Below are 22,921 nucleotides of genomic sequence, written 5' to 3' on the forward strand. Positions count from 1 at the left end.
CCTCGTCAAGAAGGGCATCCGACCACAGAGTTAAATAACACAGTAAAATTTGCCAAATCCTGGAAAAGTGGATTCTGTACTAGACGGGACAAACGTTAGGGGAAAGAATAAGACGATCAAAAATATGTCTGCGCAGCAACTGGACGTGCTGAATATGGACATTATGTTAAATATGGACGTTAGACTCTCGAAGTAGAGTACGTAAAGACGGAAAAGGCAAAAATTACACAGTAAACAAGGATTGGATAAGGCATATGGGCTTTTTATGAAAAGAAAACAGCTGCTAGCCACCCTAAACATGAACCTTGAGAATAATTTTCATAAAAATCGATCTTGGATGCCAAACATGGACAATGGGGAAGATGGAAATGTAACGATTAGAAATCTTTGAAATGTTGTTTCACTGGCAACTGTTAAAGGTCAGGTGGATTGAACAAGGAAGGAATGGAGACGTCCTGCAACGAGTCAGTAGAAAGAATATTAAATAACCAAAGGGATGGAAAGGCTGGGAAGTATTGCGACGTGAGTCGTCATCCAAATTTCTAGCTGAAGGGATGGCAGGTAGATCGCAGGGGTATTCCTAGATATGAAAATGTAAGAGAGGTCGTCGATAATGTTGGATGCAGTAGCTATGCTGAAACGAAGAGGAAAGCTGTCAAGTCATGTGGGTTCGCTTTTCAGAAATAGTTGCTTTTTTTTAACGTTTTATTTTAATTCCGTATACTGCGTGAAGGTATCGTCTACTAAAATTTTATTTCACTAACTTAAGAACTATCAGATGCTATGCACCTTAATCTTTGAACCATTATCTGAGTAACATAATCAATACCACTCTACACGTGTCATGACTGGTTTAGCTCCATTCACACACAAAGAAAAAGGAGTGTTTTGTGCTGAGATCTCTTCACTGTCAAACAGAAATAAAATTATTGGGTCATATTTGCACTGAAACTTATCACGTGACCGTAACTTTCTATCTCCTGTAGGAATAAAGGATATTTTTACCTTAACACTGATGATCGAAAAAATGTACCTCTCGCCTCTTGGTAGATTGAAACGGAATTGTCACAGGGCAGCTGTTATTTTATGTAAAGAAAGCTTCTGATACGAAGTATTTGTTGGCCTTGACAGTGTGTATGTAAACTGGATTACTAGTTTCGACAGGGTTAAGCTGCCACCTTCAGATCCACTTTTATTTAAAAATTATGTATTTACCCTTTGTATCTGAAGATAGCAGCTTACCCCTGACAAAACCAGTAATCTAGTGTACATACACGCTGTCAAGGCCATAGAAAACATGTTATAAGCTACCTTTATATTGAATTAATTGATAGCTCTCCAGCCGACGATGTCAGGTATTTACGTTATTGTTTTGTATTTTTTCAGTGTGAAGGTATTTTTTTAGCTTCACAAGGGCTATTTGGTACCTGAAAACTAGGGCTGGGATAATTTTAAGGAAAAACGCATGGAAGGTGGACTCACATATTTCGTCATTTGTCATTTCATGGAGTACACTTTGTTGCTTAACAACAATTGTTTTGAGTACAAGATAAAAAACTTGTCAAAAAATGAATAACAACGCTCACAATAATTTAAAGAACTTGAACAGGATCAATTCATTAATAAAAACTAACAATTTATACCATTAAGAACAGGGCTTAAAACCTGAATTATACGTAAGTCCCCAAATACAGGTAAGAACTCGCACCAAGTACGTGTGACTGCAGGCTGTTTCAACAAACTGAATCGTACCAATAATATGAATTACAAATGACTGACACTAAAAGTACTAACAATTCGCAAGCATGGATCATACTTTAAAAAAATAGACAATGTCTACCCAACATACAGAAAGGATAACAAGTCACGCCACAGCGTATGGCTGTTGCAAAAGCCCTTAACAATTTATAAACCTTAATAAAGTCCCTTAAGCAATAAAATACACATTCCTTCACAATACAAGATTAGCTGGGAAGGCATGCAATATAAACGTGACTCCCAGCTGGTGCACACCAGCAGAAACATGAATAATGATCCTTAAACAAATACACAATCCCCGAAAATACAAGAAAAGCTGGGAAGACATACAATTTAAATGTGACTCCCAAATGGTACACACCCGTAGAAGCTTTAATAATGATCTTTAAATAAATATACAATCCCTTAAAATACAAGAAAAGTGACAAGTTACAGCAACTAGTTATCACTGCAAACTGGCAGCAACCACGCAACTTTGACAATGAATGACTGAGGACAAAAAACTCAATAGTTCACACTCTTAAGTAAAAACCTTCAAAACTTAACACACTTCAGAACTAGTAAATAGAGCCTGCAAGATTTGAACAAGTTGTTAAAGGGCATATCTAGTCACAAGGAACTTCAGACTACACGTTAAGGATTGTGTGCTTGCTCCGTTCTCAATATTTGAATAGATCAAGGGTTCTCTAATTAATTGGGGTACACTCCACCGTGGCACGTACAAAAAAGAATCAAATTTACTTAGCTTGAGCTAACACGAGGCAGCTGCTAGAGACGCCTGGCTGCTAGACGTCATGCGACGACGGAAGTGTCGCCGCAGCAGGAAGAAAACACGTTTCTGCTCCGCGCCCAGGAAAAAGGAATGCGTCATTCGCTGCCAGAGCTACACTGCCAACATGCATCTGAAAAGGAACAGTTACCTGCTCAAATAAGGCTACGAACGAGTATATCTGAGATGTAGGAAACATTAACTCATTGGTCAAGTGGCTACACATACAACTCACGGGCTTGGAGCCCCTTAATATTAAATGAAAACTGACGATGTGAACTACAACCACCTACAAATCCACATACCAGAGCACAGCCATTTTAACAGTGCATAGCCTTCGGCACAGACTATATTGTTGTCTCAATTACATCCACTCAGTTTACAACAAAGATATTCATACACTTGCAATGTATATGATCTGGAACAAACGGATTAAAATCAGTTACACTGACTGGTGACCATCCACACAACCCCTCGGAGGGGTAATGAACATGACGAATATAATTCAACATTAACACAGACGTGGGCTTACAATAACAAGTGCCAATAAAAGATCGACATTTAACTCCACTCAGGTGCGAAGGTGCCATGACTTCCAGGATGCCAAGCAGGGGTGTTATTGCCTCCAATCCGCGCAGGTGATCTACAGGTCCCGTAATGTTTAGGCCTCCAGAGTTGGCGCGGTTCTTGCTGACCAGGTTGTACGCGGCGTCAGCTGCCCTTCCCACAATTCGCCGCTATCAATACCTAATCCAGCCGGAAAACATTGGCCGCGACCAACTTACGGCTTCACGAGCTCCACGCCCGGGTAACAGATGTGCCGCAAAACCCAACTCGCCAGCCACGTGGCCTTCCGCTAACTGCTGGTACCACGGCCAACCAAACCCAACAACATGCCGCTCGATCAAAGACTTTAGCCCAGGCACATGACCAGGATCGATATCGGCTGTACAAGTAGTTAATGACGCCGCTGGAGAGGCATGCCCGCTAAAATTAAAGCCGACATGGGGCACTATTATTTCATTGATTGCTGTTGTCGAATGTAAGTAGGGATCTTGCTGGCTGGCACTCTTCGTTGTCCTTCATACTTCCTAGATTTGAAGTTTGCTGCACAGACATCAGTTTCGAAAATCAGTACGAAGTAGTTCTCAAAAAGACTTGAAAAATAGCCATCGAAGATTAGAATATTTTTGAACGCTGTTCAACACAAACATGTAGCATACCATTCTTGTCTGTGTGTTGTCCTTTGTTCGATTCTCATGAGAAGCATTTTTTTAAATTTTTATTTAAATCTTCTGTATTTATTGTCAAATGAAAATATAACTGGAAATTATTGAATTTAAATTTTTATTAAAAATAACATTTTTTTAAATTTTTGGGCGGTAATTACTTTAAAATCTATTAAACTTTGATGCAGACATACGAAATGCCTAAATGTCACGATAAAAAATTATATACACCTAGAGCTGTTCGATCTATACAAATTTTTCGATCAGTACATTTTTTTCTATTTGATGCTATGCATTTTTGTACCAAATTTTAATTTTTTTTCAATACTAGAATTTTCATGCAATTATTAATTAAAACTGATTGAGTTTATGTTAGTTAAGATTTTCATGTGATAACAAATATAGATTTTTTAAATAAAAGTGAAAAACTTGCTTACAGTAAGAATCGAACCTCTGACCATAGATACATAAATCAATTACATTATGCATTCAGTTACCATCAATTTTTTTTGTGTATCAGCGAAATTTTTGTAATTAACAGCTCTTGGAACTCTTATAATCTTCAAGGCGACTTTTTAGAAAAATTTTAAGAATGGCCTCATACTACCTTACGAAGTAGGTGTTCAAATGTTGACCTTCAGATCCTGTAAGGATGAAGAAAATTGAAGAGAGCCAGTGCGCCATACACGTTCGGCGATATGCAGACGATGCAAAACATTTTTGAACAGTTTACTACTGCTAGCCATTGCGTCGTCGAGTTTATCCTCTCATTCAAGGAACACATTTGAGCCAAAGAAATTCGTAGTTATTACGTGACGGTTCATTATGGCAGTCACTGGTCAAATATGGGCCAAGAAGGATTTATTCATTGTTTTGGGTGGCAGTGACAACATTTGTTACTCAGCAGGACATGTAGAGCTTTTTCGGTTTTCCAGAAACGATTGGCAACAACAAACAAATGAAGACAAATTACTCGTTGGATAAAGGAAGGAACTGGACGTGCAGTAGCCAAGGATCTCTCGATTTCGCCAATCGATATATCTTTCAGTCAAGCCATTCTCTCTGCGGTGCTGTTAAATTGGGAACTGTGAGGCAATCGGCTGTTATGTTGCTCACCAGAACACTGAAATAAGCTTTCGTGAAGTATTTATCGACATACATCTAAGAGGTTCGCAGTGCTTGCTGCCAGACAGTGGAGCATTAGCGGTTCCTCTGTCGCGAGTGCCAATTTTAAGTCCACAGCAGCAGCAGCAACCTCACCACCACGAGTCGCGGGCTGCCTTCCAGCAGGCGGAGCAGCTCTTCATGTGTCGCTTTGGTGAAGCCCTCTCAACAAACATGGGAGCTTTCATTCTTTCTTGCTGTTTCTACAACCAGCTTCTGGCAGTATTGCTTATCTAGGCGATTTGTCATCGAAGAAGCGAACTGTAAGCGAAAATCTTCCTAGCAGATTAAAAACTGCTGCAAGCACCGGTACTGAACTGTAGCCGTGTGAGAAGCGACTATTTTATTTTATGTTGGTCCAAATGTCACAGTTCATTCATATCTGTATTACTAAATAGCTAACCTGCTTCATGCTGCACAAGTCCAGTTGCAGGTTCCAGAGGCTACAATAATTTGGCTTTCCATAACATTATTGATTGATTTTAAAAACTTAACCCTTAAATGCATAACTTTTAATTTCAATCTGTAAAAATTACCACGTTTAGTTTATAGTGCCTATATTACGAAAAAAAAGTTTATATTAAATTAACAAAGCATTATTGTTTACAATCGCTACAAACACAAAAACATACCTAATTTCAAATCTATCGTAAAGACACTCGAATTAACTGTCTACACCATATCTACTTACGTTTTCAAAATAAAAAAGTAATTTTCAAACCCAAAAATCAGTGCACAAACACCAAGAAAACGTCTCTACTTTCCGCCAAAACACATGCGTGGCAGTACATCCACACAGCTGATTGTCGAACTGGTTCAGTACATCCTGGCATTTACGATCGCAATGAAGAACTACTAGCAGCTTAGCAGCTGCAGTAGAGTGTATACACTTAACTACATAACGAATTTGTGGCAAAATGTTGCTCAGAATAGGATACATCGAAGAAATGAAGTCTGTAGCTGATCAGCTACACTATGCATTAAGGGTTAAAATGCTGTCATGAGCCGGCCATTGTGGCCGAGCGGTTCTAGGCGCTTCAGTCCGGAACCGCGCTGCTGCTACTGTCGCAGGTTCAAATCCTGCCTCGGGCTTGGATGTGTGTGACGTCCTTAGGTTAGTTAGGTTTATGTAGTTCTAAGACTAGGGGACTGATGACCTCAGATGTTGAGTCCCATAGTGCTCAGAGCCTTTTTTTTTCCTGCCATGATCTACTCATTAAGAAGTGTAATGCTACGTTAAAGGTTTGACACATTTGTTAAGTTAAAGGTCTGACACAGTAGTCAAGTATTACAATATTACAGATAGAAGCTGTGTATATGGCTGGAAGCAGAGCAACTCACGGCGTGCAATTTACCCCGACTATATTCTTCTTGCATCTGATAATGAGAGCAATTAGCGACTTTAAACATAATTTCAAACTTTTTTCTCGCTTACATACTTAACGTCAAATATTTAAGCTGTTATTACACAGGCGAGTTCGATTTTTTAAAGAATCATGGGTGGGAGTTTACTGGTTTGGTACTAGGATAAGGAAGCTCCGCGGCCTCTTACGTTTTTCAAACCCTTACACCATTTGTGAGCCGCACTTGGACAGCTCAGCCAGTAAGCACCTTATCCATGAAAACAGGATCACCCGTGGTCTAGGGGTTAGACGGCACGGTAGCTCAGCGTGTTCGGTCAGAGGGTTAGCTGCCCTCTGTAATAAAAAAACTGAGTTAATGGAAAAATGATGAACTCAACGGGCGTCAGAGGACATCCGCCACGAACAATTGCAACGAACTATAACGAACGAAAAGCCGGCACGGTAGCTCAGCGTGTTCGGTTAGAGGCCTTAGCTACCCTCTGTAATAAAAAAAACTGAGTGAACGGTTCAACGAACAACCTGAACGGGTGTCATGAGACGTCCGCCCCATTCATATAGAACGAACAAAATAGAACAAAATGAGATCAACAAAGAATATATATACATATAAAAAAGGGGGTAGCGTCTTTGATTCATAATCAAAACGTCTTCGGTCCCGGGTTCGATCCCCGCCACTGCCTAAATTTTGATAAATAATCAGCATTGGCGGCCTTAGACTTCCGGCATAAGAAGTCAGCCTCATTCTGCCAACGGCCCTGTCAAAGAGGGTGGAGGAGAGGATAGAGGTTCAAGGCACTCTCTTGTCCTAGGGGTGGGAAATTGCCCCTAAAGGCGGAAGAATCAGCAATGATCAACGACATGAGGATGCAGAAGGCAATGGAAACCACTGCATTAAAGACACGTAACGTGTATCCACAGGACATGTGGCCTGTAATTGAAGAAGTATCATGATGATCTCTCCATTGGCAAAAGATTCCGGAATAGTCCCCCATTCGGATCTCCGGGAGGGGACTGCCAAGGGGGAGGTTACCACGAGAAAAAGATTAAATAATCAACGAAAGGATAACGTTCTACGAGTCGGGGCGTGGAATGTCAGAAGCTTGAACGTGGTAGGGAAACTAGATAATCTGAAAAGGGAAATGCAAAGGCTCAATCTAGATATAGTAGGGGTCAGTGAACTGAAGTGGAAGGAAGACACGGATTTCTGGTCAGATGAGTATCGGGTAATATCAACAGCAGCAGAAAATGGTATAACAGGTGTAGGACTCGTTATGAATAGGAAGGTAGGGCAGAGGGTGTGTTACTGTGAACTGTTCAGTGACCGGGTTGTTCTAATCAGAATCGACAGCAGACCAACACCGACAACGATAGTTCAGGTATACATGCCGACGTCGCAAGCTGAAGATGAACAGATAGAGAAATGCAGTATGTAAAGGGGGACGAAAATCTAATTGTCATGGGCGACTGGAATGCAGTTGTAGGGGAAGGAGTAGAAGAAAAGGTTACAGGAGAATATGGGCTTGGGACAAGGAATGAAAGAGGAGAAAGACTAATTGAGTTCTGTAACAAGTTTCAGCTAGTAATAGCGAATACCCTGTTCAAGAATCACAAGAGGAGGGGGTATACTTGGAAAAGGCCGGGAGATACGGGAAGATTTCAATTAGATTACATCATGGTCAGACAGAGATTCCGAAATCAGATACTGGATTGTAAGGCGTACCCAGGAGCAGATATAGACTCAGATCAAAATATAGTAGTGATGAAGAGTAGGTTGAAGTTCAAGACATTAGTCAGGAAGAATCAATACGCAAAGAAGTGGGATACGGAAGTACTAAGGAATGACGAGATACGTTTGAAGTTCTCTAACGATATAGATACAGCAATAAGGAATAGCGCAGTAGGCAGTACAGTTGAAGAGGAATGGACATCTCTAACAACGGCCATCACAGAAGTTGGGAAGGAAAACATGAGTACAAAGAAGGTAGCTGCGAAGAAACCATGGGTAACAGAAGAAATACTTCAGTTGATTGATGAAAGGAGGAAGTACAAATATGTTCCGGGAAAATCAGGAATACAGAAATACAAGTCGCTGAGGAATGAAACAAATAGGAAGTGCAGGGAAGCTAAGACGAAATGGCTGCAGGAAAAATGTGAAGACATCGAAAAAAATATGATTGTCGGAACGACAGACTCAGCATACAGGAAAGTCAAAACAACCTTTGGTGACATTAAAAGCAACGGTGGTAACATTAAGAGTGCAACGGGAATTCCACTGTTAAATGCAGAGGAGAGAGCAGATAGGTGGAAAGAATACATTGAAAGCCTCTATGAGGGTGAAGATTTGTCTGATGTGATAGAAGAAGAAACAGGAGTCGATTTAGAAGAGATAGGGGATCCAGTATTAGAATCGGAATTTAAAAGAGCTTTGGAGGACTTACGGTCAAATAAGGCAGAAGGGATAGATAACATTCCATCAGAATTTCTAAAATCATTGGGGGAAGTGGCAACAAAACGACTATTCACGTTGGTGTGTAGAATATATGAGTCTGGCGACATACCATCTGACTTTCGGAAAAGCATCATCCACACAATTCCGAAGACGGCAAGAGCTGACAAGCGCGAGAATTATCGCACAATCAGCTTAACAGCTCATGCATCGAAGCTGCTTACAAGAATAATATACAGAAGAATGGAAAAGAAAATTGAGAATGCGCTAAGTGACGATCAGTTTGGCTTTAGGAAAGGTAAAGGGACGAGAGAGGCAATTCTGACGTTACGGCTAATAATGGAAGCAAGACTAAAGAAAAATGAAGACACTTTCATAGGATTTGTCGACCTGGAAAAAGCGTTCGACGATATAAAATGGTGCAAGCTGTTCGAGATTCTGAAAAAAGTAAGGGTAAGCTATAGGGAGAGACGGGTCATATACAATATGTACAACAACCAAGAGGGAATAATAAGAGTGGACGATCAAGAACGAAGTGCTCGTATTAAGAAGGGTGTCAGACAAGGCTGTAGCCTTTCGCCCCTACTCTTCAATCTGTACATCGAGGAAGCAATGATGGAAATAAAAGAAAGGTTCAGGAGTGGAATTAAAATACAAGGTGAAAGGATATCAATGATACACTCCTGGAAATTGAAATAAGAACACCGTGAATTCATTGTCCCAGGAAGGGGAAACTTTATTGACACATTCCTGGGGTCAGATACATCACATGATCACACTGACAGAACCACAGGCACATAGACACAGGCAACAGAGCATGCACAATGTCGGCACTAGTACAGTGTATATCCACCTTTCGCAGCAATGCAGGCTGCTATTCTCCCATGGAGACGATCGTAGAGATGCTGGATGTAGTCCTGTGGAACGGCTTGCCATGCCATTTCCACCTGGCGCCTCAGTTGGACCAGCGTTCGTGCTGGACGTGCAGACCGCGTGAGACGACGCTTCATCCAGTCCCAAACATGCTCAATGGGGGACAGATCCGGAGATCTTGCTGGCCAGGGTAGTTGACTTACACCTTCTAGAGCACGTTGGGTGGCACGGGATACATGCGGACGTGCATTGTCCTGTTGGAACAGCAAGTTCCCTTGCCGGTCTAGGAATGGTAGAACGATGGGTTCGATGACGGTTTGGATGTACCGTGCACTATTCAGTGTCCCCTCGACGATCACCAGTGGTGTACGGCCAGTGTAGGAGATCGCTCCCAACACCATGATGCCGGGTGTTGGCCCTGTGTGCCTCGGTCGTATGCAGTCCTGATTGTGGCGCTCACCTGCACGGCGCCAAACACGCATACGACCATAATTGGCACCAAGGCAGAAGCGACTCTCATCGCTGAAGACGACACGTCTCCATTCGTCCCTCCATTCACGCCTGTCGCGACACCACTGGAGGCGGGCTGCACGATGTTGGGGCGTGAGCGGAAGACGGCCTAACGGTGTGCGGGACCGTAGCCCAGCTTCATGGAGACGGTTGCGAATGGTCCTCGCCGATACCCCAGGAGCAACAGTGTCCCTAATTTGCTGGGAAGTGGCGGTGCGGTCCCCTACGGCACTGCGTAGGATCCTACGGTCTTGGCGTGCATCCGTGCGTCGCTGCGGTCCGGTCCCAGGTCGACGGGCACGTGCACCTTCCGCCGACCACTGGCGACAACATCGATGTACTGTGGAGACCTCACGCCCCACGTGTTGAGCAATTCGGCGGTACGTCCACCCGGCCTCCCGCATGCCCACTATACGCCCTCGCTCAAAGTCCGTAAACTGCACATACGGTTCACGTCCACGCTGTCGCGGCATGCTACCAGTGTTAAAGACTGCGATGGAGCTCCGTATGCCACGGCAAACTGGCTGACACTGACGGCGGCGGTGCACAAATGCTGCGCAGCTAGCGCCATTCGACGGCCAACACCGCGCTTCCTGGTGTGTCCGCTGTGCCGTACGTGTGATCATTGCTTGTACAGCCCTCTCGCAGTGTCCGGAGCAAGTATGGTGGGTCTGACACACCGGTGTCAATGTGTTCTTTTTTCCATTTCCAGGAGTGTACGATTCGCTGATGAAATTGCTATCCTGAGTGAAAGTGAAGAAGAATTAAATGATCTGCTGAACGGAATGAACAGTCTAATGAGTACACAGTATGGTTTGAGAGTAAATCGGAGAAAGACGAAGGTAATGAGAAGTAGTAGAAATGAGAACAGCGAGAAACTTAAAATCAGGATTGATGGTCACGAAGTCAATGAAGTTTAGGAATTCTGATACCTAGGCAGTAAAATAACCAATGACGGACGGAGCAAGGAGGACATCAAAAGCAGACTCGCTATGGCAAAAAAGGCATTTCTGGCCAAGAGAAGTCTACTAATATCAAATACCGGCCTTAATTTGAGGAAGAAATTTCTGAGGATGTACGTCTGGAGTACAGCATTGTATGGTAGTGAAACATGGACTGTGGGAAAACCGGAACAGAAGAGAATCGAAGCATTTGAGATGTGGTGCTATAGACGAATGTTGAAAATTAGGTGGACTGATAAGGTAAGAAATGAGGAGGTTCTACGCAGAATCGGAGAGGAAAGGAATATGTGGAAAACACTGATAAGGAGAAGGGACAGGATGATAGGACATCTGCTAAGACATGAGGGAATGACTTCCATGGTACTAGAGGGAGCTGTAGAGGGCAAAAACTGTAGAGGGAGACAGAGATTGGAATATGTCAAGCAAATAATTGAGGACGTAGGTTGCAAGTGCTACTCTGAGATGAAGAGGTTAGCACAGGAAAGGAATTCGTGGCGGGCCGCATCAAACCAGTCAGGTGACTGACGACAAAAAAAAAAAAAAAAAAAAAAAAGTGAAGGAGGAGTTGGGGCGAGGCTCACAAGGAAAGCCAATCACACTTTCAGCCAATCTTGCGAGACCTATAGCCACAGAAACCACTTGCGGTTGCCAGACCATCACCTGAAACACACCACTACTTCCCATAAGCACTGTGTTGTATTTTCAGGCGCCTTTCTGCCCTCTGGGTTCATTTGATGTGCGCTGAGATTTTATTTGTTTTCATTTGTTACAGTTGTGGGATTAATATTTTGGGTGTTATTACTATTATTTGTTGTATATTAGTGAACTATATCAGAAGCATGTTCTCAAATACTATGCAATGGAAATGTTAGCGTCGCTCATTTGGTAAGGGCAGTGCCTTTCGACGTCCGAGTTTTTGAACGTTACGTGTCTACATCGTCCACAATTGTTATTGATGCTGCTCCCAACTATTCTTTTGTGTTGACAAGACGCCTATCATGGTAAGGTGAAAGGAGGAGATGAATAGCTTCAGAGTCGAAGTAAGTGATAAATTTCAAAAAGTGAACTTAACGAATCTAAGATCTTTAAATAATCCACTGTTCTCGTATATGAAATTCACGAGTTGGCGGAAACGTACTGGTATCCAGCCATTAGGCTGCTACCTTGTCACTGCCACTTCACCGCAATAGAATTGGTATGTACCCAAAAGAAAGGCTAAATCAATAATTTTGTCCTTATCTTTGGATGACCTTTGAAGAAATTTTTCTCCATTGAAAGCACTGCGAGCGCACTTAGTTTTCGCGAATTCATAACGCTTTTTAGCAATATTTTTATTCTTTACAGTTTTGAAAAGCAGCGTTCTGCCTCTGTAGCTATGGCAACAGTCAAGAGAATTTTTATCAGTTCAGTAATTTCACGAAAAAACAGTCTAGATTTTTTTATAACATGAATTTCAGCAGCTCAGTTAATTTCCAATAACAATTAACATCAGATGCACAATATACTTTCAATTCACTTTGAAGTTTTCCTTTGTCAATCGTGAGATATGTTATTGTGTAGGGTGTACATTCTTAAAACCAGCGAAGCATTTTATGCTGAACAATTTAGCAGCTACTAAGTGCTTGGTGGAAAAAATCTGTCTATTGTATCAACACTTATACAGTCACACACTTCCTAAGCTTCTACCGCGAGTGTCTTTGAAGGATTCATACAGTACTGTGGCTAACAAAATTCTGAAATAGCATCTTATGTACACTAACTTCTCGAGTTGCAACTGGTTGTAAATTATTTCAAAATGAGGCAAAACCTTATGAAAAAGTTCTAACTGAAATATGAAATTATTGTCATTCAGGTAGTTTAAAATTCCTACTGCTTTTGCAATGGTAGGATGTTCACTGAATTTCAGTAAACCCGTTTTTTAAAAGTTGCAAACTTCCAGGAACTCTGTTTGTGGTCCATATGTTGAAGTTTCGCCATATAGAAAATGTGCGTAAAATGACAACGTGTAAAAGCTTCTTGAGAATGGACAGACATTGCGGTGATCTTGAGAGGAATATTTGAAGCCAAAATTTTGAAGAAAAATATTCTTACGTTTCGTGTAATACTTGATGCATTTCTCATTATTAGGTTAAGTTGAAGTGCATAACAGCGAATGAAATGTGCGTTACTATAAATTGCGTTCATGTTTGCTTAACACCTGCTTTTTTGCCTTTCGTTACATTTGCACCATCAGATGTCTAGAACATCAGTTTTTGTCCATTTCCTTGATTCCGTGAAGGATTATGCCCTATTATTCTAAAATAAGTTTTGATATGCTTTCTGCAATTTGATTTTCTGGACTAAAGAAACCCTAGAAGTGCTCAAATACTTCTCCATTCAATATGTATCGTAGAACGAGAACTATTTATGTGTTTTCCGACACATTTGTTGTGTCATCAACCATGCGAGCTACAAAGGAATCTTTTTTAGTTTCCGTCCATATCTCCTTTCTAGCAGGCAATCAAGTACCTCATTATAAAACATCTAAGACAGTCATGAAGACTGAGCTGGTTTATAGGTGGTTCTTCAAATCTGAATCTAATTTAGATACAAATTTTTCTATTCATCTAAGTACATCTAAATTTAATGAATCGTCTTTTTCCTCATGTACACATAAAGGAGTTTCAGATTCCACAAAAGAAAATGCAATCTATTATTGTGGACAGTATTTCACGGTTCTTTTTAATCTTCGTATTATTCTCATTGGCTGAATGTCTATATGCCTCACGAAGTTTCTCCGTAATAGTAACGGTTCCTAAAAGTAACAGAGAAAAACTACATTACTAATTTGCTTCTTTAAAATCTCATGCTTTCCAGTGCTTTCTATCATTTCGTTTATGTTTCTAAAATCATCTTTTTGTCGACGTTACATCACCTCCAAACAGCATACACGGAATGTAAAACAACGCATTTTTTACTTGACAGCACCAAAGCCAATGTTTCCGTTTGAACTATTCAGGAATCAAGTTATTTGTTGCGTATGCTTGGCTGAGATATTAGAATATCACGTGTTGAACGGCCACTTTTCTTAACTGAAACTTTCTTATGGAGAGACAGCTGTGAAAATTTAAGTTGGATTTCACTTATAGTGACAGAACGCAATTCTTTGGGGTGCAAGACCACAGACTTTTCTGTAAAATAAAAGAACAGAAAAACATATCAAATAGAATAGCTGGAAGCAGGATAATATTGCAATTCCACACTTTACATCTTTCAAGAAAACGGAACGGAACCGTGAAGCACACAGTTCCATACAAAGATCTTTTTAATAAATTGGGGGATGACAACTGACAAGCTTAAGAAATATATATTGTACAAGTATAAGGAACGAATTAAAATAAAAAGGACTCATTATATTAAATATTGTCGGTAATATCAACAGGAAATAGGGGGGTGCTTATATGCGAGACGCCACAAACGTCATTAAACGGGTTCAGTGGCAGCGTAACTCCAAGCATCTTTGATAACTAGGAGAGTAGTTTAATCAAACATGCGAATATGGTTTTTCTATTATCATCTATTATCATCCAGTTGAACATATGGTTTGAGCACTTTAAGTACCTGCTTTGCAAATTTAAATTTAACAAGTCACCATGGACCTTGCCGTGGTGGGGAGGCTTGCGTGCCTCAGCGATACAGATGGCCGTACCGTAGGTGCAACCACAACGGAGGGGTATCTGTTGAGAGGCCAGACAAACGTGTGACTCCTGAAGAGGGGCAGCAGCCTTTTCAGTAGTTGCAGGGGCAACAGTCTGGATGATTGACTGATCTGACCTTGTAACACTAACCAAAACGGTCTTGCTGTGCTGGTACTGCGAACGGCTGAAAGCAAGGGGAAACTACAGCCGTCATTTTTCCCCAGGGCATGCAGCTTTACTGTATGGTTAAATGATGATGGCGTCCTCTTGGGTAAAATAATCCGCAGGTAAAATAGTCCCCCATTCGGATCTCCGGGCGGGGACTACTCAGGAGGACGTCGTTATCAGGAGAAAGAAAACTGATGTTCTACGGATCGGAGCGTGGAATGTCAGATCCCTTAATCGGGCAGGTAGATTAGAAAATTTAAAAAGGGAAATGGATAGGCTAAAGTTAGATATAGTAGGAGTTAGTGAAGTTCGGTGGCACGAGGAACAAGACTTTTGGTCAGGTGAATACAGGCTTATAAATACAAAATCAAATAGGGGTAATGCAGGAGTAGGTTTAATAATGAATAAAAAAATAGGAGCGCGGGTTAGCTACTACAAACAGCATAGTGAATGCATTATTGTGGCCAAGATAGACACGAAGCCCACGCCTACTACAGTAGTACAAGTTTATAATCCACCTAGCTCTGCAGATGATGAAGAAATTGATGAAATGTATGATGAGATAAAAGAAATTATTTAGTTAGTGAATGGAGACGAAAATTTAATATACATGGGTAACTGGAATTCGAAAGTAGGATTAGGGAGAGAAGGAAACATAGTAGGTGAATATGGATTGGGGGTAAGAAATGAAAGAAGAAGCCGTCTGGTAGAATTTTGCACAGAGCATAACTTGTAATCATAGCTAACACTTGGTTCAAGAATCGTAAAAGAAGGTTGTATACATGGAAGAATCCTGGAGATACTAGAAGTTATCAGATGGATTATATAATGGTAAGACAGAGATTTAGGAACCAGGTTTTAAATTGTAAGACATTTCCAGGGGCAGATGTGGACTCTGACCACAATCTATTGGTTATGAACTGTAGCTTAAAACTGAAGAAACTGCAAAAAGGTGGGAATTTAAGGAGATGGGACCTGGATAAACTGCCTAAACCAGAGGTTGTACAGAGTTTCAGGGAGAGCATAAGGGAACAATTGACAGGAATGGGGGAAAGAAGTACAGTAGAAGAAGAATGGGTAGCTCTGAGGGATGAAGTAGTGAAGGCAACAGACGATCAAGTAGGTAAAAAGACGAGGGCTAGTAGAAATCCTTGAATAACAGATGAAATATTGAATTTAATCGATGAAAGGAGAAAATATAAAAATGCAGTAAATGAAGCAAGCAAATGGGAATACAAACTTCTCAAAAATGAGATCGGCAGGAAGTGCAAAATGGCTAAGCTGGGATAGCTAGAGGACAAATGTAAGGATATAGAGGCTTATCTCACTAGGGGGAGATAGATACTGCCTATAGGAAAATTAAAGAGACCTTTGGAGAGAAGAGAACCACTCGTATGAATATCAAGAGCTCAGATGGAAACCCAGTTCTAAGCAAAGAAGGGAACGCAGAAAGGTGGAATGAGTATATAGAGGGTATATTCAAGGGCGATGTACTTGAGGACAATATTATGGAAATGGAAGAGGATGTAGATGAAGATGAAATGGGAGATAAGATACTGCGTGAAGATTTTGACAGAGCACTGAAGGACCTCAGTCGAAACAAGGCCCCAGGAGTAGACAACATTCCATTAGATCTACTGACGGCCTTGGGAGAGCCAGTCATGACAAAACTCTACCAACTGGTAAGCAAGATGTATGAAACAAGCGAAATACCCTCAGACTTCAAGAAGAATATAATAATTCCAATCCCAAAGAAAGCAGGTGTTGACAGATGTGAAAATTACCGAACTATCAGTTTAATAAGTCACAGCTGCAAAATAATAAGACGAATTCTTTACAGACTAATGGAAAAACTGGTAGAATAGGACCTCGGGGAAGATCAGTTTGGATTCCGTAGAATTATTGGAACACGTGAGACAATACTGACCTTACGACTTATCTTAGAAGATAGATTAAGGAAAGGCAAACCTACGTTTCTAGCATTTGTAGACTTAGAGAAAGCTTTTGACAACGTCGACTGGAATACTCTCTTTCAAATTCTAAAGGTGGCAGGGATATAATACAGGGAGCGAAAGGCTTTTTACAATTTGTATAGAAACTAGATGGCAGTTATAAGAGTCGAGGGACATGAAAGGGAAGCAGTGGTTGGGAAAGGAGTGACACAGGGTTGTAGCCTCTCCCCGATGTTATTCAATCTGTATATTGAGCAAGCAGTAAAGGAAACAAAACAAAAATTCGGAGTAGGTATAAAAATCCATGGAGAAGAAATAAAAACTTTGAGGTTCGCCGATGACATTGTAATTCTGTGAGAGACAGCAAAGGACTTGAAAGAGCAGTTGAACGGAATGGACAGTGTCTTGAAAGGAGGATATAAGATGAACATCAACAAAAGCAAAACGAGGATAATGGAATGTTGTCGAATTAAGTCGGGTTATGCTGAGGGAACTAGATTAGGAAATGAGACACTTAAATTAGTAAAGGATTTTTGCTATTTAGGGAGCATAATAACTGATGATGGTCGAAGTAGAGAAGATATAAAATGGAGACTGGCAATGGCAAGGAAAGCGTTTCTGAATAAGAGAAATTTGTTAACATCGAGTATAGATTTAAGTGTCAGGAAGTCGTTTCTAAAAGTGTTTGTATGGAGTGTAGCCACGTATGGAAGTGAAACATGGACGATAAATAGTTTGGACAAGAAGAGAATAGAAGCTTTCTAAATGTGGTGCTACAGAAGAATGCTGAAGATTAGATGGGTAGATCACATAACTAATGAGGAGGTATTGAATAGAATTGGGGAGAAGAGGAGTTTGTGGCACAACTTGACAAGAAGAAGGGACCGGTTGGTAGGACATGTTCTGAGGCATCAAGGGATCACAAATTTAGCATTGGAGGGCAGCGTGGAGGGTAAAAATCGTAGAGGGAGACCAAGAGATGAATACACTAAGCAGATTCAAAAGGATGTAGGATGCAGTAAGTACTGGGAGATGAAGAACCTTGCACAAGATAGGGTAGCATGGAGAGCTGCATCAAACCAGTCTCAGGACTGCAGACCACAACAACAAGTTTTGACTATCAATAAGAAGACTTATCGGCAGCTGCGTCCGAGCGAATTTCATCTAGGAAACTTAGTCTTAATGGCCCGAAAAAGTGCCTGTCACTGTCTACATTACAATTATTCTGGGTTGTTCCAAACTGACAAGAGACGTTTACCCAGCTCGATCAACAGGCATACATTTTACTTTGTGATGTTACAACTAAGTAGAAAGTTTGATTAGAAAGCTAATAAAGTGTTAATTATAAACCTAGCGCTCTGTTTCACGCGGTGAAGCCAAACAGACGGCCGCTTAGCTCTTGACGTGTGAGCACAGCGTCACATTTAATTAAAATTATCGCGTGTTAGGGATCTCGGATACATTTCCGGTTCGGACATGAAAATATGGTTTCTCAAGATTTCATTCGCATAATGTGTTCGCTTAAATTCAATAACGGAAAAGGTTCCCACGTTTAGAGGGTTCGGTAGCATCATCAGGAAATTCAACTTCGCAAACTTTCCGTAAATCTTCTTAAAATTTCCAACAAAACTAAGTGTAAACATGATGTGGACCTTCCAGAAGACACTGGTGTGTCAGTTTCTGCTTTGTACATACGAGTTCAATGAAATGGAAAATTACACACAAATGCGAAGACCCTGCAAATGCTAGAAGAACCACCTTTTGCAGTGCGGACCGCTGCAAGGCTTGCAGGAAGAGAACCATTGGGGTTGTGGAAGGATGTAGAGCCATGCCGACTCCACTTCTGTGGCTACCTGTGCAAGGTTTCTTGGCTGAGGATCCACAGCGCGATCAGCCCGATCGAGGTGGTCTCACAAACTACATGTAGGGGCAGACATTATCCACAAGGATAGATGCATTCATGAGTTGATCCTTCGTGCCTTCCAGAAATGACGAGATCACCCAGGTAATGCCAAGCAAACTTTTACCAAACCATAACGCTCACTCCTTGTTTGCTTTCAGATGTTTCACGCCGTACACCCCGACTACCAACTGTACGATGGAGCATAAAACTTGATTCACCTGTTGCGACTCAATGCACGTCCAACTGCTACTTTGGCGTGCAAATTCCAGCCTTCGTCGCACATGAACAGCAGTCAGCATGGGTGGATGAACTAGACACCTGCTGCGGAGGCTCATATGCAGTAACTTTCGCTGAACAGTCATTGTGGAGACACTGTTGGTAGCCTCTTCGTTCATCTGGGCGGTCAGGTGCTCAAAAGTTGCACATCTATTCGTCCGTACAAATATCACAGCCGTCGTTCACCTTTGTCCTCTGTCGTCCGTGACACACCAAGGTTGCCTTGGCGTTGGTTTTGGATAGCGCCATTTTGCCATGCAAGGTATACTTTAACCACGACAGCATGCCGTCTCAGAAATGCTACCACCCTTGTCCCGAAATCTGATGATGATGCCCTTCTGAACGTCTGATAAATCGATCCGTTTCCGCATTACGTCTAGATACGGCTCTGACAGGTGACACGTACGTAAGCATCCTGTATGATCACCTGCTTCCATTCATGTCCATTGGGCGTTCCGACGGACTTGGGAAATTGCAACAGGACAATGCGACACCCCACACGGCCAGAATTGCTACAGCGTGGCTTCAGGAATACTCTTCTGAGTTAAAACACTTCCGCTGGCCACCAAACTCCCCAGACATGAAGATTATTGGGCATATCTGGGATAAATTGCAACGTGCTGTTCGGAATAGATCTCCCCCCCCACGTACTCCTATGGATTTATGGACAGTTCTGCAGGATTTATGGTGTCACTTCCCTCCAGCACTATTTCGACATTCAGCCGAGTCTATGCCACATCGTTTTGCGGCACTTTCGAATGCTCGCGACGGCCCTACACGATATTCGACAGGTGTACCAGTTTCTTTGGCTCTTCAGTGTAACACAGTAATATGAATCTAGCAACTGACAGCCCAATCCGAAAACGTCACTGTTGTTTCCGCTCAGTAATAAAAAAAATGCATACAGAGGTAGTAGTACTATTTACACAGTTACTTCTGAGAAAGAGTTTAGAATATACACATTACTAAAAATGCTATGAAAATGACGCGCATTAACATTCGACTCCTGTGACTATATTCCTCGAAATCCAGCTGTTGTCAAACCGGCACACGGCAATTAAAGCTCTTATTCCCTGTATTGACGGACTTTAATATCATTAACATGGTTGATCATTGTCAGCAACATCGTAATAATTTTATTCGACGAAGGAGTCAGGTACAGCCATCAATTGCGAATGGTAAATATTTATTCCTTGCTGTTATCCAAAATACATATCCATTGGTAACAGGTGCTAATGTTTAATAGCTTTTGAAAAAGGTTAAGTCATAAACTAGTAAGAATAAATTCTTGCTATTTCCAAAGTGTTGGCTGTACCTAACTCCTTCGTTGAATCGAAAATTTAACGCGTCAGTTACAGTAGGCATGCGAAAAGTTAGGCGATGATCTCAGAGAGGCGAAGTTGGGTGCTTAGGCAGATAGGTTTGTCTATGTGGGGTGAGAGTACGTGATAAGTGAAGTGCTGCAAACTCATGAGCTTGCGGGCCTCGTACCGATCAAGTGCTCATAAATTTCGACATGGATTCGTGAATGGCCGGCCGGGGTGGCCGAGCGGTTCTAGGCGCTACAGACTGGAGCCGCGCGACCGCTACCGTCGCAGGTTCGAATCCTGCCTCGGGAATGTATGTGTGTGATGTCCTTAGGTTAGTTAGGTTTAAGTAGTTCTAAGTTCTAGGGGACTGATGACCTCAGAAATTAAGTCCAATAGTGCTCAGAGCCATTTGAATCATTTGATTCGTGAATGCACTTATAGAGGCGGTCATCTTGGAATACGGTTCATATCTGTAGCAAGCAGTATGATATTAAATTACGGCTGTTGTTATACAATACAACGAATAGAATAAAAATGGCATTCAAAACTCGCACAGACAACACAACAACGCTTCCTCAGGCAATTACAGTCACAGCTTTGTAGTCGCTGAGGGTGGCAGCGATGTCAACAGAGAACAGTCGACACGAAGTCTTCCGAATGGGCCGACTTACGGCCAACTTATTGCGCCGTTAATATACCTAGTCCGTCGGGACACACAACAATTATGTAGGTTACCGACCAGTAATAAGATCGGTACGTATGTGCCCCGAGGTGTTGCCGCTTTATGTCAGTATTGGATCTTGAGCAAAATACGTCCACCCTGTACGGGTGCATCAGTATGGAGTTACTCAACGTTAACCTCGACGACCGTACTGCCATACTTTATTCACCGGCCCAGATTTCAGAATCTTCTTTCTTTTTAAATTTTATAATCATCTACTACCATTCAAAAAAGCCTTCATCATAATTATTTATTTTATTGCTTCCTTTTAGATCTACACTCTTCTATACACTAAAGAGCCAAAGAAACTGGTACACCCGCCTAATATCGTGTAGGGCACCCGCGAGCACTTAGAAGTACCGCAACACGACGTGGCATGGACTCGACTAAAGTCTGAAGTAGTGTTAGAGGGAACTGACACCATGAATCCTGCGGGGCCGTCACAAATCCATAAGAGTACGAGGGGTTGGAGATCTATTCTGAACAGCACGTCGCAAGGCATCCCATATATGCTCAATAATCTTCATGCCTGGGGAGTTTGGTGGCCAGCGAAAGTGTTTAAACTCGGAAGAGTATTCCTAGAGCCACACTGTAGCAATTCTGGACGTGTGGTGTGTCGCATTGTCCTGTTGTAATTGCCCAAGTCCATCGGAATGCACAATGGACATGAATGGATTCAGGCGATCAGAGAGGATGCTTACCTACCTGTCGCCTGTCAGAATGGCATCTAGATGTATCAGGAGTCCCCTATCACTCCATGTGCACACGGCCTACACCAATTACAGAGCCTCCACCAGCTTGAAGAGTCCCCTACTGACATGCAGGGCCCATAGATTCATGAGGGTGTCTCCATACCAGTACACGTCCATCCGGTCGATACAATTTGAAACGAGACTCGTCCAACAAGGGAACATGTTTCCAGTCATCAACAGTCCAATGTCGGTGTTGACGGGCCTGGGCGAGGCGCAAAGCTTTGTATCGTGCAGTCATCAAGGGTACACGAGTGGACCTTCGGCTCCGAAAGCCCATATCGATGATCTTCGTTGAATGGTTCGCACGCTGACACTTGTTGGTGCCCCAGTACTGAAATGCGCAGAAGAGTTGCACTTCTGTCACGTTGAACGATTCTCTTCAGTCGTCGTTGGTACCATCCTTGCAGGATCTTTTTCCGGCCGCAGTGATGTCGGAGATTTGATATTTTACCGGATTCTTGATATTCACAGTACACTCGTGACAGGGCTGTTCGGGAAAATTCCCACTTCATCGCTACCCCGGAGATGCTGTGTCCCATCACTCGTGCGCCGACTATAACACCACGTTCAAACTCACTTAAATCCTGATAATAACCTGCCATTGTAACAGGAGTAACCGATCAAACAACTGCGTCAAACACTTGTCTTATAAAGGCGTTGCCGATGGCAGCGCCATATTCTGCCTGTTTACATATCTCTGTATTTCAATACGCATGCCTATAGCAGTTTCTTTGGCGCTTCAGTGTATATAATAGGTCGTGTTTTAACATTTTTTGTAGTTGTTACACGTTTTTATTGATTATAAAGTAATGAGTCAGCATAATAATAGAAATAATAATAATAGTAATTAAGTTATAAGCCGCGCGGAGTGGCCGCGCGGTTAGAGGCGTCATGTCACTGATTGTGCGTCCACTTCCGCCGGAGGTTCGAGTCCTCCCTCGGGCATGGGTGTGTGTGTGTGTTCTTAGTATAAGTTGGTTTAAGTAGTGTGCAAATCTAGGGACCGATGGCCTCAGCAGTTTGGTCCCTTAAGAATTCACACACTTTTGAACATTTTTTAATTAAATTATAGTTAAGAAAAAAGGAA

General features: G+C 42.0%; 1 protein-coding gene across 1 annotated transcript in view; it reads left to right on the forward strand.

Moving 5' to 3' along the window:
- The window catches only part of LOC126235246 (uncharacterized), a 295,068-nt gene that overhangs the window by 250,359 nt on the left and 21,788 nt on the right, over positions 1-22,921 (forward strand). The window lies entirely within an intron of this gene.

The sequence above is a fragment of the Schistocerca nitens genome, chromosome 2, assembly GCF_023898315.1.
Source record: "Schistocerca nitens isolate TAMUIC-IGC-003100 chromosome 2, iqSchNite1.1, whole genome shotgun sequence".
In the NCBI taxonomy this organism is placed as follows: domain Eukaryota; kingdom Metazoa; phylum Arthropoda; class Insecta; order Orthoptera; family Acrididae; genus Schistocerca; species Schistocerca nitens.